This window comes from Pongo abelii, chromosome 19 (assembly GCF_028885655.2).
Source record: "Pongo abelii isolate AG06213 chromosome 19, NHGRI_mPonAbe1-v2.0_pri, whole genome shotgun sequence".
In the NCBI taxonomy this organism is placed as follows: domain Eukaryota; kingdom Metazoa; phylum Chordata; class Mammalia; order Primates; family Hominidae; genus Pongo; species Pongo abelii.
In genome coordinates, this window is record NC_072004.2 from 73,531,506 (window position 1) to 73,543,689 (window position 12,184).

At 56.3% G+C, this 12,184-nt stretch overlaps 2 non-coding genes across 2 annotated transcripts; both read left to right on the forward strand.

Moving 5' to 3' along the window:
- Positions 1-5,353: 5,353 nt before the first annotated feature.
- Positions 5,354-5,544, forward strand: LOC129055006 (U2 spliceosomal RNA). The gene has a single exon (XR_008519684.1). It is a non-coding gene; the product is annotated as a U2 spliceosomal RNA (small nuclear RNA).
- Positions 5,545-11,467: 5,923 nt separating this feature from the next.
- Positions 11,468-11,658, forward strand: LOC129054973 (U2 spliceosomal RNA). The gene has a single exon (XR_008519651.1). It is a non-coding gene; the product is annotated as a U2 spliceosomal RNA (small nuclear RNA).
- Positions 11,659-12,184: the final 526 nt, after the last annotated feature.

Sequence of the window (12,184 nt, forward strand, 5' to 3'; positions counted from 1 at the left end):
CTAATTGTCCTAATGCTCTCTCTCCCCTTGCCCCCCACGCCCCGTCAGGGCCCGGCGTGTGATGTTCCCCTCCCTGTGTCCATGTATTCTCACTGTTCAGCTCCCACTTAGGAGTGAGAACATGCGGTGTTTGGTTTTCGCTTCCTGTGTCAGTTTGCTGAGATTGAGGCCTTCCAGCTTCATCCACCTTCCTGCAGAGGACATGAACTCATCCTTTTTTATGGCTGCGTAGTAATTCCATGGTGTATACGTGCCACATTTTCTTTATCCAGCCTGTCACTGATGGGCATTCGAGTTGGTTCCAAGTCTTTGCTATTGTAAATAGTGCTGCAGTAATCATACGTGTCCATGGGTCTTCCTAGCAGGAACTTCTTCCTCTTCAGCCCGCTGAGTAGCCGGCGCTTTAAGGCAGGTGCCAACGCACCGGCAACAGGCTTCCTTTTTTGCCCAGGAAAAACTGAGGTGCAGGTAGTATAAGCCATTTATCACGGAACGCACAGGAGCAGAACTCCAAGAAGTCCAAGCATCGTGGCTCCACCCTTCATGCCTGATGCACCGTTAGGCTCCGTTCTAGGTGTGTGTATCCTTTACGGGATCAGCCACCGGCAGTTGCCTTGCAACCACGATGACAAATCTCTGCCGGCTCTTTTGGGTCTCATCCCTGTATGTATACGTTGCATCCCAGCATAAAGATCGGAATGTTCCTTTCGCTGACCCAGTCTCTCACCCTCTCCAAACTCCAGAAATCTTGTCTGTCCTCCGAAGAACTCCCCCTGCTTCTTTCTCTAAAGGCTGTCTTCAGGCCGGGCACAGTGGGAGGTTCGCTTGAGCCCAGAAGGCCGCAGTGAGGTGAGATCACGCCATTGCACTGCAGCCCCGGCGGCAGAGCCGGAGCCCCGTCTCGAAACAAACAAACAAACATACAAACAAAGACAAAGAAAGAAAGAGCCCAGGCAACCTAGTGAAAACCTGTTCGGGCTGGGGCGTATGTGTACCCCAGCTATTCCAGAGGCTGAGGCAGGAGGATGGGTGGAGGTTGGGAGGTGGATGCTGCAGTGAGCAGTGATTGCACCACTGCACTCCAGCCTGGGTGACAGAGCCAGACCCCGTCCCAAATAAATAAACATAAAAATAAAGGAACCAGTTTGTAGAAAGCGGGAGAGGGTCCCAGTGAACTTCAAGCCTTCAAGCAACAGCTGTGGCTGGACAGGTCGGACCAGCAGGCTGGGGCAGTCGCCATCCTGGCAGGGATCATTGACCCTGATCTGTCGTCGGGAGGAGGAAGAGCTGATCTTACGCAGGGAGGGCAGGTGGACTATGTGTGGACTCTGGTGATCTGTTTGGGTGCCAGGTGTTACTCCCAGGGCCACCTGTAACTGTGAATGCGCAGGAACCCTGACTTGAGAAGGGCCTGGCCACGGGGGGCTCAGGCCCCTCAGGAATGAGAGTTTGGTTCCCGGTACCCAGGGAAACCACCAGCATCGGCAGAGGTGATAGCTGAGGAGGAGCGGGGATTTGGAGGAGAGACACAGGACGAGTACCGGGGGCAGCCCCGTGATCCACAACTGCTGCAAGAGGGGCTGTTTGTTCGACTCACTAGTCTTCTGCGGCTCTATGCGGTACTAAAGAGCAGAAGACAGAAGATACAAAAACCACAAAAATTAGCCGGGCGTGGTGCTGCGCGTCAATAATCCCAGCTACTCGGGAGGCTGAGACAGGAGAATCCCTTGAACCCGGGAGGCGGAAGTCTCAGCGAGCCGAGATCACGCCATTGCAGTCCAACCTGAGCGTCCGAGCGAGACTCTATCTCAGAAACTAAAGACAGAATGAAAGAGCCCGGCGCGGTGGCTTACGCCTGGAATCCCAGCGCTTTGGGAGGCCGAGGCCGGCGGATCGCCTGAGGTCAGGAGCTCGAGACCAGCCTGGCCGACATGGGGAAACCCCCCTAAAAATACAAAAATTAGCTGGGCGTGGTGGCCTACGCCTGTCATCCCAGCTACCCAGGAGGCTGAGGCAGGAGAATCGCTGGAACCCGGGAGGTAGAGGCTGCAGTGAGCCGAGATCGCGCCGCTGCACTCCAGCCTGGGGTGACAGAGCAAGAGTTTGTCTCTAAGAAAAAAAAAAAAAAGAAAGAAAAGAAAAAAGCCTGGGTGGTGAGCGGTGGCTCAAGCCTGTAATCGCAACACTTTCGGAGGCGGCAGCTGGGCAGATCACCAGAGGTCGGGAGCTGGAGACCAGCCTGACCAACATGGAGAAACCCCGTCTGTACTAAAAATACAAACTTAGCCGGGCGTGGTGGCACATGCCTGTAGTCCCAGCTGCTCGGGAGGCTGAGGCAGGAGAATCGCCTGAACCCGGGAGGCGGAGGTTGCAGAGAGCCTAGATCGCGCCATTGGACTCCAGGCTGGGTAACAAGAGGGGAACCTCTGTCTGGGAAAAAAAAAAAAAAAAAAATTGTGAGAATTGTACTCACACCGCCGTCAAAATCTCATGTGTATTTCACACTTAGAGCACAGCGCCGTTAGAACTGACCGCATTTCCAGGGCTCCCTAGATACCTGTGGCTAGCGGCTGCCATACTACCCCGTGCTGGGCTGTAGAATGGGGATGACAAGACAGGGCGGCGGAGATTGGGATGGCGTGAAATGAGGGAAACACTCGCCCGCAGGAAAAAAATTAAATAGCCAGGGGGCACCGAAAGACTCAGTAGTCCACATGAATATCTTGATTATCTCGTAGCTGAGATAATGTAGGGTCCAGCTCTACGGGGTCCGTGGGTTTTCTCTTCGTGTGCGTGCGGAGGCGAGAGACGGTAGAGCTAAAGCCAGAAGACAAAGAGATAGGAAGAAAGACAGCTGGGCCCGGGGGAACCACTGCCACCAAAGCGGGGAGACAGGTAGTGGCCCCGAACGCCTGGAGGCGCTGCTATTTATTGTATTCAAGGCAAGGGGGCAGGGTAAGGAGTGCCAGTCATCTCAAATGATGGATAGGTCACGCGAGTCACGTGTCCACTGGACAGGGGGCGTTTCCCTTTGTGGTAGCCGAGGTGGAGAGGGAGGACAGCAAACGTCAGCGTTTCTTCTATGCACTTATCAGAAAGACCAAAGACTTTGGCGCTTTTACTAATTCTGCCACTGCTATCTTCTCAGAACTGAAAAGGAGGAGCCAGGTGTACAGGCGGAACATGAAAGTGAACCAGGAGGGTGACCACTGAAGCACAGCATCGCAGGGAGACGTTGAAGCCTCCGGCTGACGGCGGGCAGGCCTGGCTAACGTCAGGCCTCCCACAAGAGCTGGTGGAGCAGAGTGTTCTCTATCTCCCCTGGAGAGAGGGACATTCCCTTTCCCGGTCCGCTAAGTAACCCGGGTGCCTTCCCAGGCACTGGCGCCACCGCTAGACCAAGGTCTGCTAAGTAACCAGGGCCTTCCCGGGCACTGGCATTACCGCTAGGCCAAGGAGCCCTCAAGCGGCCCTTCTCCCGGCGTGAATGAGGGCTCACACTCTTGTCTTCTGGTCACCTCTCACTGTGGCCCTTCAGCTCCTAACTCTGTGTGGCCTGGTTTTCCCTAGGTAATCATAATAGAACAGAGATTACTCTGGTAATAGAACAAAGAGTAACGCTACAAACTAATGATTAATAGTAGTCAGATATAATCATATCTGTATCCCATCTCTCGTAAAACTTTTCTTATTCTAATTATTTTCTTTATTATAGTGGAACAGCTTGTGCCTTCAGGCTCTTGCCTCGGCACCTGGGTGGCTTGCCGCCCACAAGATAAGATATATTGCGTTGAACTATAATTTATGTTGATTGCTGAATGGTTTAGGGCGGGGGGAGGGGGGGCCGCCTGATATTCTGCCCTGGAGGGGTGGCCTCACCCTAACCCTGGCCGTGGCTAATAATAAGGCCCACCTCTTAGGGCCGTGGAGTGAAATAAGTTTCGGAGGTAATGCGCGTAAAGCCCTCAGCCCTCCGCTGAAGTTGCGTTAAGGAAGGAGGAAGGGAGAGGTAAATGCTGAGCCCGCAGGCGGCAGTCTGTGCCTCGGAGAGAAACTTTATCCCAACCTTGCTGGGGGCCTTGACGCCCATCTTGCCCCAAGAGCACCCCGGCAGTCACCCCTGCCCTCTGGGGTCCTGCCACCCCGAGCCCGACCTTCCCCCTTTTCCCCCGCGCCGCGCCGGGCCAGTAGCCTCCTAACTGCGTCTTCCCTGTTGCGGTCTGTCGTGCTCATCACGTTTGCGTCGTTTCTTCGCTCCACAAACGTTTACTGAGCGCCTTCCACACGCCAGGCGCCAGACTCGCGCGGGGAAACAGGGATAAGCACTGAGGAGGGGGTCCCAGCCCTCCGTGATGGGATTTCAGAGCGGGAGATAAAGGGTTGCCCAGAAGGGTGGTGAGTGGAATAGCTGATATAAACAACGGCGGGGTGGGGTGGGGTGCGATGAAATACACAGGAGGGCTGCTAGTCTTACATACGGGGCGGGTGCCGAGGGCCCTTGAGTAAGGGAGGCTTCCTGGACGGGTGACACCCAAGCGGAGTCCTGACGACCTGCGTCAGAAGTAGCCAGGCGAGGAGGAGGTGAAAGGAGAAAGGAATCCACGTCCCGAGCAGAGAGGCAGCTGTCCCTACACGGCACAGGACACGGTCCGTGCACAGAAGCCACAGGAGACGCAGGCACAGGGGCTGGGGAGAATCCTTGCCGGGCCCTCGCCGCCTCCCTCTGCCGGGTGTCTGGTGCCAGCCTCCTGCCTGGCGGAGGAACTCCAGCCCCTGCTCCCGGAAGCCCCTCCAGGCCTTCGGCTTCCCTGACTCGGCATGGGCCCCTCGTCCCCTCGGGTACGGGGCCGGTCTCCCCGCCCGCGGGCGACGAAGTAAAGGCCCAGCGCAGCCCGCGCTCCTGCCCTGGGGCCTCGTCTTTCTCCAGGAAAGCGTGGACCGCTCTCCGCCGACAGGTCTCTTCCACAGACCCCTCTCGCCCTCGCCCCCCAGTCTCTTCCGGTTCTGTCTTTTCGCTGGCTGGATACAAACAAGGAAGTCGCCCCCAGCGGAGCCCCGGCTCCCCCACGCAGAGGCGGCCCCGGGGGGCGGAGTCAACCGCGGAGGCCACGCCCTCTGTGGAAGGGCGGGGCATGCAAATTCGAAATGAAAGCCCGGGAACGCCGGAACAAGCACGGGTGTAAGATTTCCCTTTTCAAAGGCGGAGAATAAGAAATCAGCCCGAGTGTGTAAGGGCGTCAATAGCGCTGTGGACGAGACAGAGGGAATGGGGCAAGGAGCGAGGCTGGGGCTCTCACCGCGACTTGAATGTGGATGAGAGTGGGACGGTGACGGCGGGCGCGAGGGCGACCGCATCGCTTCTCGGCCTTTTGGCTAAGATCAAGTGTAGTATCTGTTCTTATCAGTTTAATATCTGATACGTCCTCTATCCGAGGACAATATATTAAATGGATTTTTGGAGCAGGGAGATGGAATAGGAGCTTGCTCCGTCCACTCCACGCATCGACCTGGTATTGCAGTACCTCCAGGAACGGTGCACTTCCCTCCGGGGATACATACGTGTGTTTCCTAAAAGTAGAGGAAGAAAGAGACAGAGTACCTGCGGGGCGGCTTGCACGCCCAGTACCCGTGACACGCCGGCTTGACTTAGCTGCTCCTCTTGAAGTACCATGAGGTTTCTGACCTGCGGGCGGTAGATGGTAGGCTTTGCGGCATACTTCCGTTTCCACTGTGACTACTGCGCTTTGGGAAGGCCACGACCTACTCCTTTGGAGGTCCTTAGATCTCAGCTTGGCAGTCGAGTGGGTGGCGACCTTTTAAAGGAATGGGATCCACCCGGAATTGAACTTCTTTCTCCTCTCTCTCTCTCTCTCCCCTCTCTCTCTCTCTCCTCCGTCTCTCTCCCCTCTCTCTCTCCCCTCTCTCTCTGTCTCTCTCTCTCTCTCTCCCCCCCCCGCCTCTCCCCCGCTCTCTCTTTTGGTTTCCCCCACCCCCTCCCAAGTTCTGGGGTACATGTGCAGGACGTGCAGGTTTGGAACATAGGTACACGTGTGCCACGGTGCTTTGCTGCACCTATCAACCAGTCATCTAGGTTGGAAGCCCCGCATGCGTTGGCTAATTGTCCTAATGCTCTCTCTCCCCTTGCCCCCCACGCCCCGTCAGGGCCCGGCGTGTGATGTTCCCCTCCCTGTGTCCATGTATTCTCACTGTTCAGCTCCCACTTAGGAGTGAGAACATGCGGTGTTTGGTTTTCGCTTCCTGTGTCAGTTTGCTGAGATTGAGGCCTTCCAGCTTCATCCACCTTCCTGCAGAGGACATGAACTCATCCTTTTTTATGGCTGCGTAGTAATTCCATGGTGTATACGTGCCACATTTTCTTTATCCAGCCTGTCACTGATGGGCATTCGAGTTGGTTCCAAGTCTTTGCTATTGTAAATAGTGCTGCAGTAATCATACGTGTCCATGGGTCTTCCTAGCAGGAACTTCTTCCTCTTCAGCCCGCTGAGTAGCCGGCGCTTTAAGGCAGGTGCCAACGCACCGGCAACAGGCTTCCTTTTTTGCCCAGGAAAAACTGAGGTGCAGGTAGTATAAGCCATTTATCACGGAACGCACAGGAGCAGAACTCCAAGAAGTCCAAGCATCGTGGCTCCACCCTTCATGCCTGATGCACCGTTAGGCTCCGTTCTAGGTGTGTGTATCCTTTACGGGATCAGCCACCGGCAGTTGCCTTGCAACCACGATGACAAATCTCTGCCGGCTCTTTTGGGTCTCATCCCTGTATGTATACGTTGCATCCCAGCATAAAGATCGGAATGTTCCTTTCGCTGACCCAGTCTCTCACCCTCTCCAAACTCCAGAAATCTTGTCTGTCCTCCGAAGAACTCCCCCTGCTTCTTTCTCTAAAGGCTGTCTTCAGGCCGGGCACAGTGGGAGGTTCGCTTGAGCCCAGAAGGCCGCAGTGAGGTGAGATCACGCCATTGCACTGCAGCCCCGGCGGCAGAGCCGGAGCCCCGTCTCGAAACAAACAAACAAACATACAAACAAAGACAAAGAAAGAAAGAGCCCAGGCAACCTAGTGAAAACCTGTTCGGGCTGGGGCGTATGTGTACCCCAGCTATTCCAGAGGCTGAGGCAGGAGGATGGGTGGAGGTTGGGAGGTGGATGCTGCAGTGAGCAGTGATTGCACCACTGCACTCCAGCCTGGGTGACAGAGCCAGACCCCGTCCCAAATAAATAAACATAAAAATAAAGGAACCAGTTTGTAGAAAGCGGGAGAGGGTCCCAGTGAACTTCAAGCCTTCAAGCAACAGCTGTGGCTGGACAGGTCGGACCAGCAGGCTGGGGCAGTCGCCATCCTGGCAGGGATCATTGACCCTGATCTGTCGTCGGGAGGAGGAAGAGCTGATCTTACGCAGGGAGGGCAGGTGGACTATGTGTGGACTCTGGTGATCTGTTTGGGTGCCAGGTGTTACTCCCAGGGCCACCTGTAACTGTGAATGCGCAGGAACCCTGACTTGAGAAGGGCCTGGCCACGGGGGGCTCAGGCCCCTCAGGAATGAGAGTTTGGTTCCCGGTACCCAGGGAAACCACCAGCATCGGCAGAGGTGATAGCTGAGGAGGAGCGGGGATTTGGAGGAGAGACACAGGACGAGTACCGGGGGCAGCCCCGTGATCCACAACTGCTGCAAGAGGGGCTGTTTGTTCGACTCACTAGTCTTCTGCGGCTCTATGCGGTACTAAAGAGCAGAAGACAGAAGATACAAAAACCACAAAAATTAGCCGGGCGTGGTGCTGCGCGTCAATAATCCCAGCTACTCGGGAGGCTGAGACAGGAGAATCCCTTGAACCCGGGAGGCGGAAGTCTCAGCGAGCCGAGATCACGCCATTGCAGTCCAACCTGAGCGTCCGAGCGAGACTCTATCTCAGAAACTAAAGACAGAATGAAAGAGCCCGGCGCGGTGGCTTACGCCTGGAATCCCAGCGCTTTGGGAGGCCGAGGCCGGCGGATCGCCTGAGGTCAGGAGCTCGAGACCAGCCTGGCCGACATGGGGAAACCCCCCTAAAAATACAAAAATTAGCTGGGCGTGGTGGCCTACGCCTGTCATCCCAGCTACCCAGGAGGCTGAGGCAGGAGAATCGCTGGAACCCGGGAGGTAGAGGCTGCAGTGAGCCGAGATCGCGCCGCTGCACTCCAGCCTGGGGTGACAGAGCAAGAGTTTGTCTCTAAGAAAAAAAAAAAAAAGAAAGAAAAGAAAAAAGCCTGGGTGGTGAGCGGTGGCTCAAGCCTGTAATCGCAACACTTTCGGAGGCGGCAGCTGGGCAGATCACCAGAGGTCGGGAGCTGGAGACCAGCCTGACCAACATGGAGAAACCCCGTCTGTACTAAAAATACAAACTTAGCCGGGCGTGGTGGCACATGCCTGTAGTCCCAGCTGCTCGGGAGGCTGAGGCAGGAGAATCGCCTGAACCCGGGAGGCGGAGGTTGCAGAGAGCCTAGATCGCGCCATTGGACTCCAGGCTGGGTAACAAGAGGGGAACCTCTGTCTGGGAAAAAAAAAAAAAAAAAAATTGTGAGAATTGTACTCACACCGCCGTCAAAATCTCATGTGTATTTCACACTTAGAGCACAGCGCCGTTAGAACTGACCGCATTTCCAGGGCTCCCTAGATACCTGTGGCTAGCGGCTGCCATACTACCCCGTGCTGGGCTGTAGAATGGGGATGACAAGACAGGGCGGCGGAGATTGGGATGGCGTGAAATGAGGGAAACACTCGCCCGCAGGAAAAAAATTAAATAGCCAGGGGGCACCGAAAGACTCAGTAGTCCACATGAATATCTTGATTATCTCGTAGCTGAGATAATGTAGGGTCCAGCTCTACGGGGTCCGTGGGTTTTCTCTTCGTGTGCGTGCGGAGGCGAGAGACGGTAGAGCTAAAGCCAGAAGACAAAGAGATAGGAAGAAAGACAGCTGGGCCCGGGGGAACCACTGCCACCAAAGCGGGGAGACAGGTAGTGGCCCCGAACGCCTGGAGGCGCTGCTATTTATTGTATTCAAGGCAAGGGGGCAGGGTAAGGAGTGCCAGTCATCTCAAATGATGGATAGGTCACGCGAGTCACGTGTCCACTGGACAGGGGGCGTTTCCCTTTGTGGTAGCCGAGGTGGAGAGGGAGGACAGCAAACGTCAGCGTTTCTTCTATGCACTTATCAGAAAGACCAAAGACTTTGGCGCTTTTACTAATTCTGCCACTGCTATCTTCTCAGAACTGAAAAGGAGGAGCCAGGTGTACAGGCGGAACATGAAAGTGAACCAGGAGGGTGACCACTGAAGCACAGCATCGCAGGGAGACGTTGAAGCCTCCGGCTGACGGCGGGCAGGCCTGGCTAACGTCAGGCCTCCCACAAGAGCTGGTGGAGCAGAGTGTTCTCTATCTCCCCTGGAGAGAGGGACATTCCCTTTCCCGGTCCGCTAAGTAACCCGGGTGCCTTCCCAGGCACTGGCGCCACCGCTAGACCAAGGTCTGCTAAGTAACCAGGGCCTTCCCGGGCACTGGCATTACCGCTAGGCCAAGGAGCCCTCAAGCGGCCCTTCTCCCGGCGTGAATGAGGGCTCACACTCTTGTCTTCTGGTCACCTCTCACTGTGGCCCTTCAGCTCCTAACTCTGTGTGGCCTGGTTTTCCCTAGGTAATCATAATAGAACAGAGATTACTCTGGTAATAGAACAAAGAGTAACGCTACAAACTAATGATTAATAGTAGTCAGATATAATCATATCTGTATCCCATCTCTCGTAAAACTTTTCTTATTCTAATTATTTTCTTTATTATAGTGGAACAGCTTGTGCCTTCAGGCTCTTGCCTCGGCACCTGGGTGGCTTGCCGCCCACAAGATAAGATATATTGCGTTGAACTATAATTTATGTTGATTGCTGAATGGTTTAGGGCGGGGGGAGGGGGGGCCGCCTGATATTCTGCCCTGGAGGGGTGGCCTCACCCTAACCCTGGCCGTGGCTAATAATAAGGCCCACCTCTTAGGGCCGTGGAGTGAAATAAGTTTCGGAGGTAATGCGCGTAAAGCCCTCAGCCCTCCGCTGAAGTTGCGTTAAGGAAGGAGGAAGGGAGAGGTAAATGCTGAGCCCGCAGGCGGCAGTCTGTGCCTCGGAGAGAAACTTTATCCCAACCTTGCTGGGGGCCTTGACGCCCATCTTGCCCCAAGAGCACCCCGGCAGTCACCCCTGCCCTCTGGGGTCCTGCCACCCCGAGCCCGACCTTCCCCCTTTTCCCCCGCGCCGCGCCGGGCCAGTAGCCTCCTAACTGCGTCTTCCCTGTTGCGGTCTGTCGTGCTCATCACGTTTGCGTCGTTTCTTCGCTCCACAAACGTTTACTGAGCGCCTTCCACACGCCAGGCGCCAGACTCGCGCGGGGAAACAGGGATAAGCACTGAGGAGGGGGTCCCAGCCCTCCGTGATGGGATTTCAGAGCGGGAGATAAAGGGTTGCCCAGAAGGGTGGTGAGTGGAATAGCTGATATAAACAACGGCGGGGTGGGGTGGGGTGCGATGAAATACACAGGAGGGCTGCTAGTCTTACATACGGGGCGGGTGCCGAGGGCCCTTGAGTAAGGGAGGCTTCCTGGACGGGTGACACCCAAGCGGAGTCCTGACGACCTGCGTCAGAAGTAGCCAGGCGAGGAGGAGGTGAAAGGAGAAAGGAATCCACGTCCCGAGCAGAGAGGCAGCTGTCCCTACACGGCACAGGACACGGTCCGTGCACAGAAGCCACAGGAGACGCAGGCACAGGGGCTGGGGAGAATCCTTGCCGGGCCCTCGCCGCCTCCCTCTGCCGGGTGTCTGGTGCCAGCCTCCTGCCTGGCGGAGGAACTCCAGCCCCTGCTCCCGGAAGCCCCTCCAGGCCTTCGGCTTCCCTGACTCGGCATGGGCCCCTCGTCCCCTCGGGTACGGGGCCGGTCTCCCCGCCCGCGGGCGACGAAGTAAAGGCCCAGCGCAGCCCGCGCTCCTGCCCTGGGGCCTCGTCTTTCTCCAGGAAAGCGTGGACCGCTCTCCGCCGACAGGTCTCTTCCACAGACCCCTCTCGCCCTCGCCCCCCAGTCTCTTCCGGTTCTGTCTTTTCGCTGGCTGGATACAAACAAGGAAGTCGCCCCCAGCGGAGCCCCGGCTCCCCCACGCAGAGGCGGCCCCGGGGGGCGGAGTCAACCGCGGAGGCCACGCCCTCTGTGGAAGGGCGGGGCATGCAAATTCGAAATGAAAGCCCGGGAACGCCGGAACAAGCACGGGTGTAAGATTTCCCTTTTCAAAGGCGGAGAATAAGAAATCAGCCCGAGTGTGTAAGGGCGTCAATAGCGCTGTGGACGAGACAGAGGGAATGGGGCAAGGAGCGAGGCTGGGGCTCTCACCGCGACTTGAATGTGGATGAGAGTGGGACGGTGACGGCGGGCGCGAGGGCGACCGCATCGCTTCTCGGCCTTTTGGCTAAGATCAAGTGTAGTATCTGTTCTTATCAGTTTAATATCTGATACGTCCTCTATCCGAGGACAATATATTAAATGGATTTTTGGAGCAGGGAGATGGAATAGGAGCTTGCTCCGTCCACTCCACGCATCGACCTGGTATTGCAGTACCTCCAGGAACGGTGCACTTCCCTCCGGGGATACATACGTGTGTTTCCTAAAAGTAGAGGAAGAAAGAGACAGAGTACCTGCGGGGCGGCTTGCACGCCCAGTACCCGTGACACGCCGGCTTGACTTAGCTGCTCCTCTTGAAGTACCATGAGGTTTCTGACCTGCGGGCGGTAGACGGTAGGCTTTGCGGCATACTTCCGTTTCCACTGTGACTACTGCGCTTTGGGAAGGCCACGACCTACTCCTTTGGAGGTCCTTAGATCTCAGCTTGGCAGTCGAGTGGGTGGCGACCTTTTAAAGGAATGGGATCCACCCGGAATTGAACTTCTTTCTCCTCTCTCTCTCTCTCTCCCCTCTCTCTCTCTCTCCTCCGTCTCTCTCCCCTCTCTCTCTCCCCTCTCTCTCTGTCTCTCTCTCTCTCTCTCCCCCCCCCGCCTCTCCCCCGCTCTCTCTTTTGGTTTCCCCCACCCCCTCCCAAGTTCTGGGGTACATGTGCAGGACGTGCAGGTTTGGAACATAGGTACACGTGTGCCACGGTGCTTTGCTGC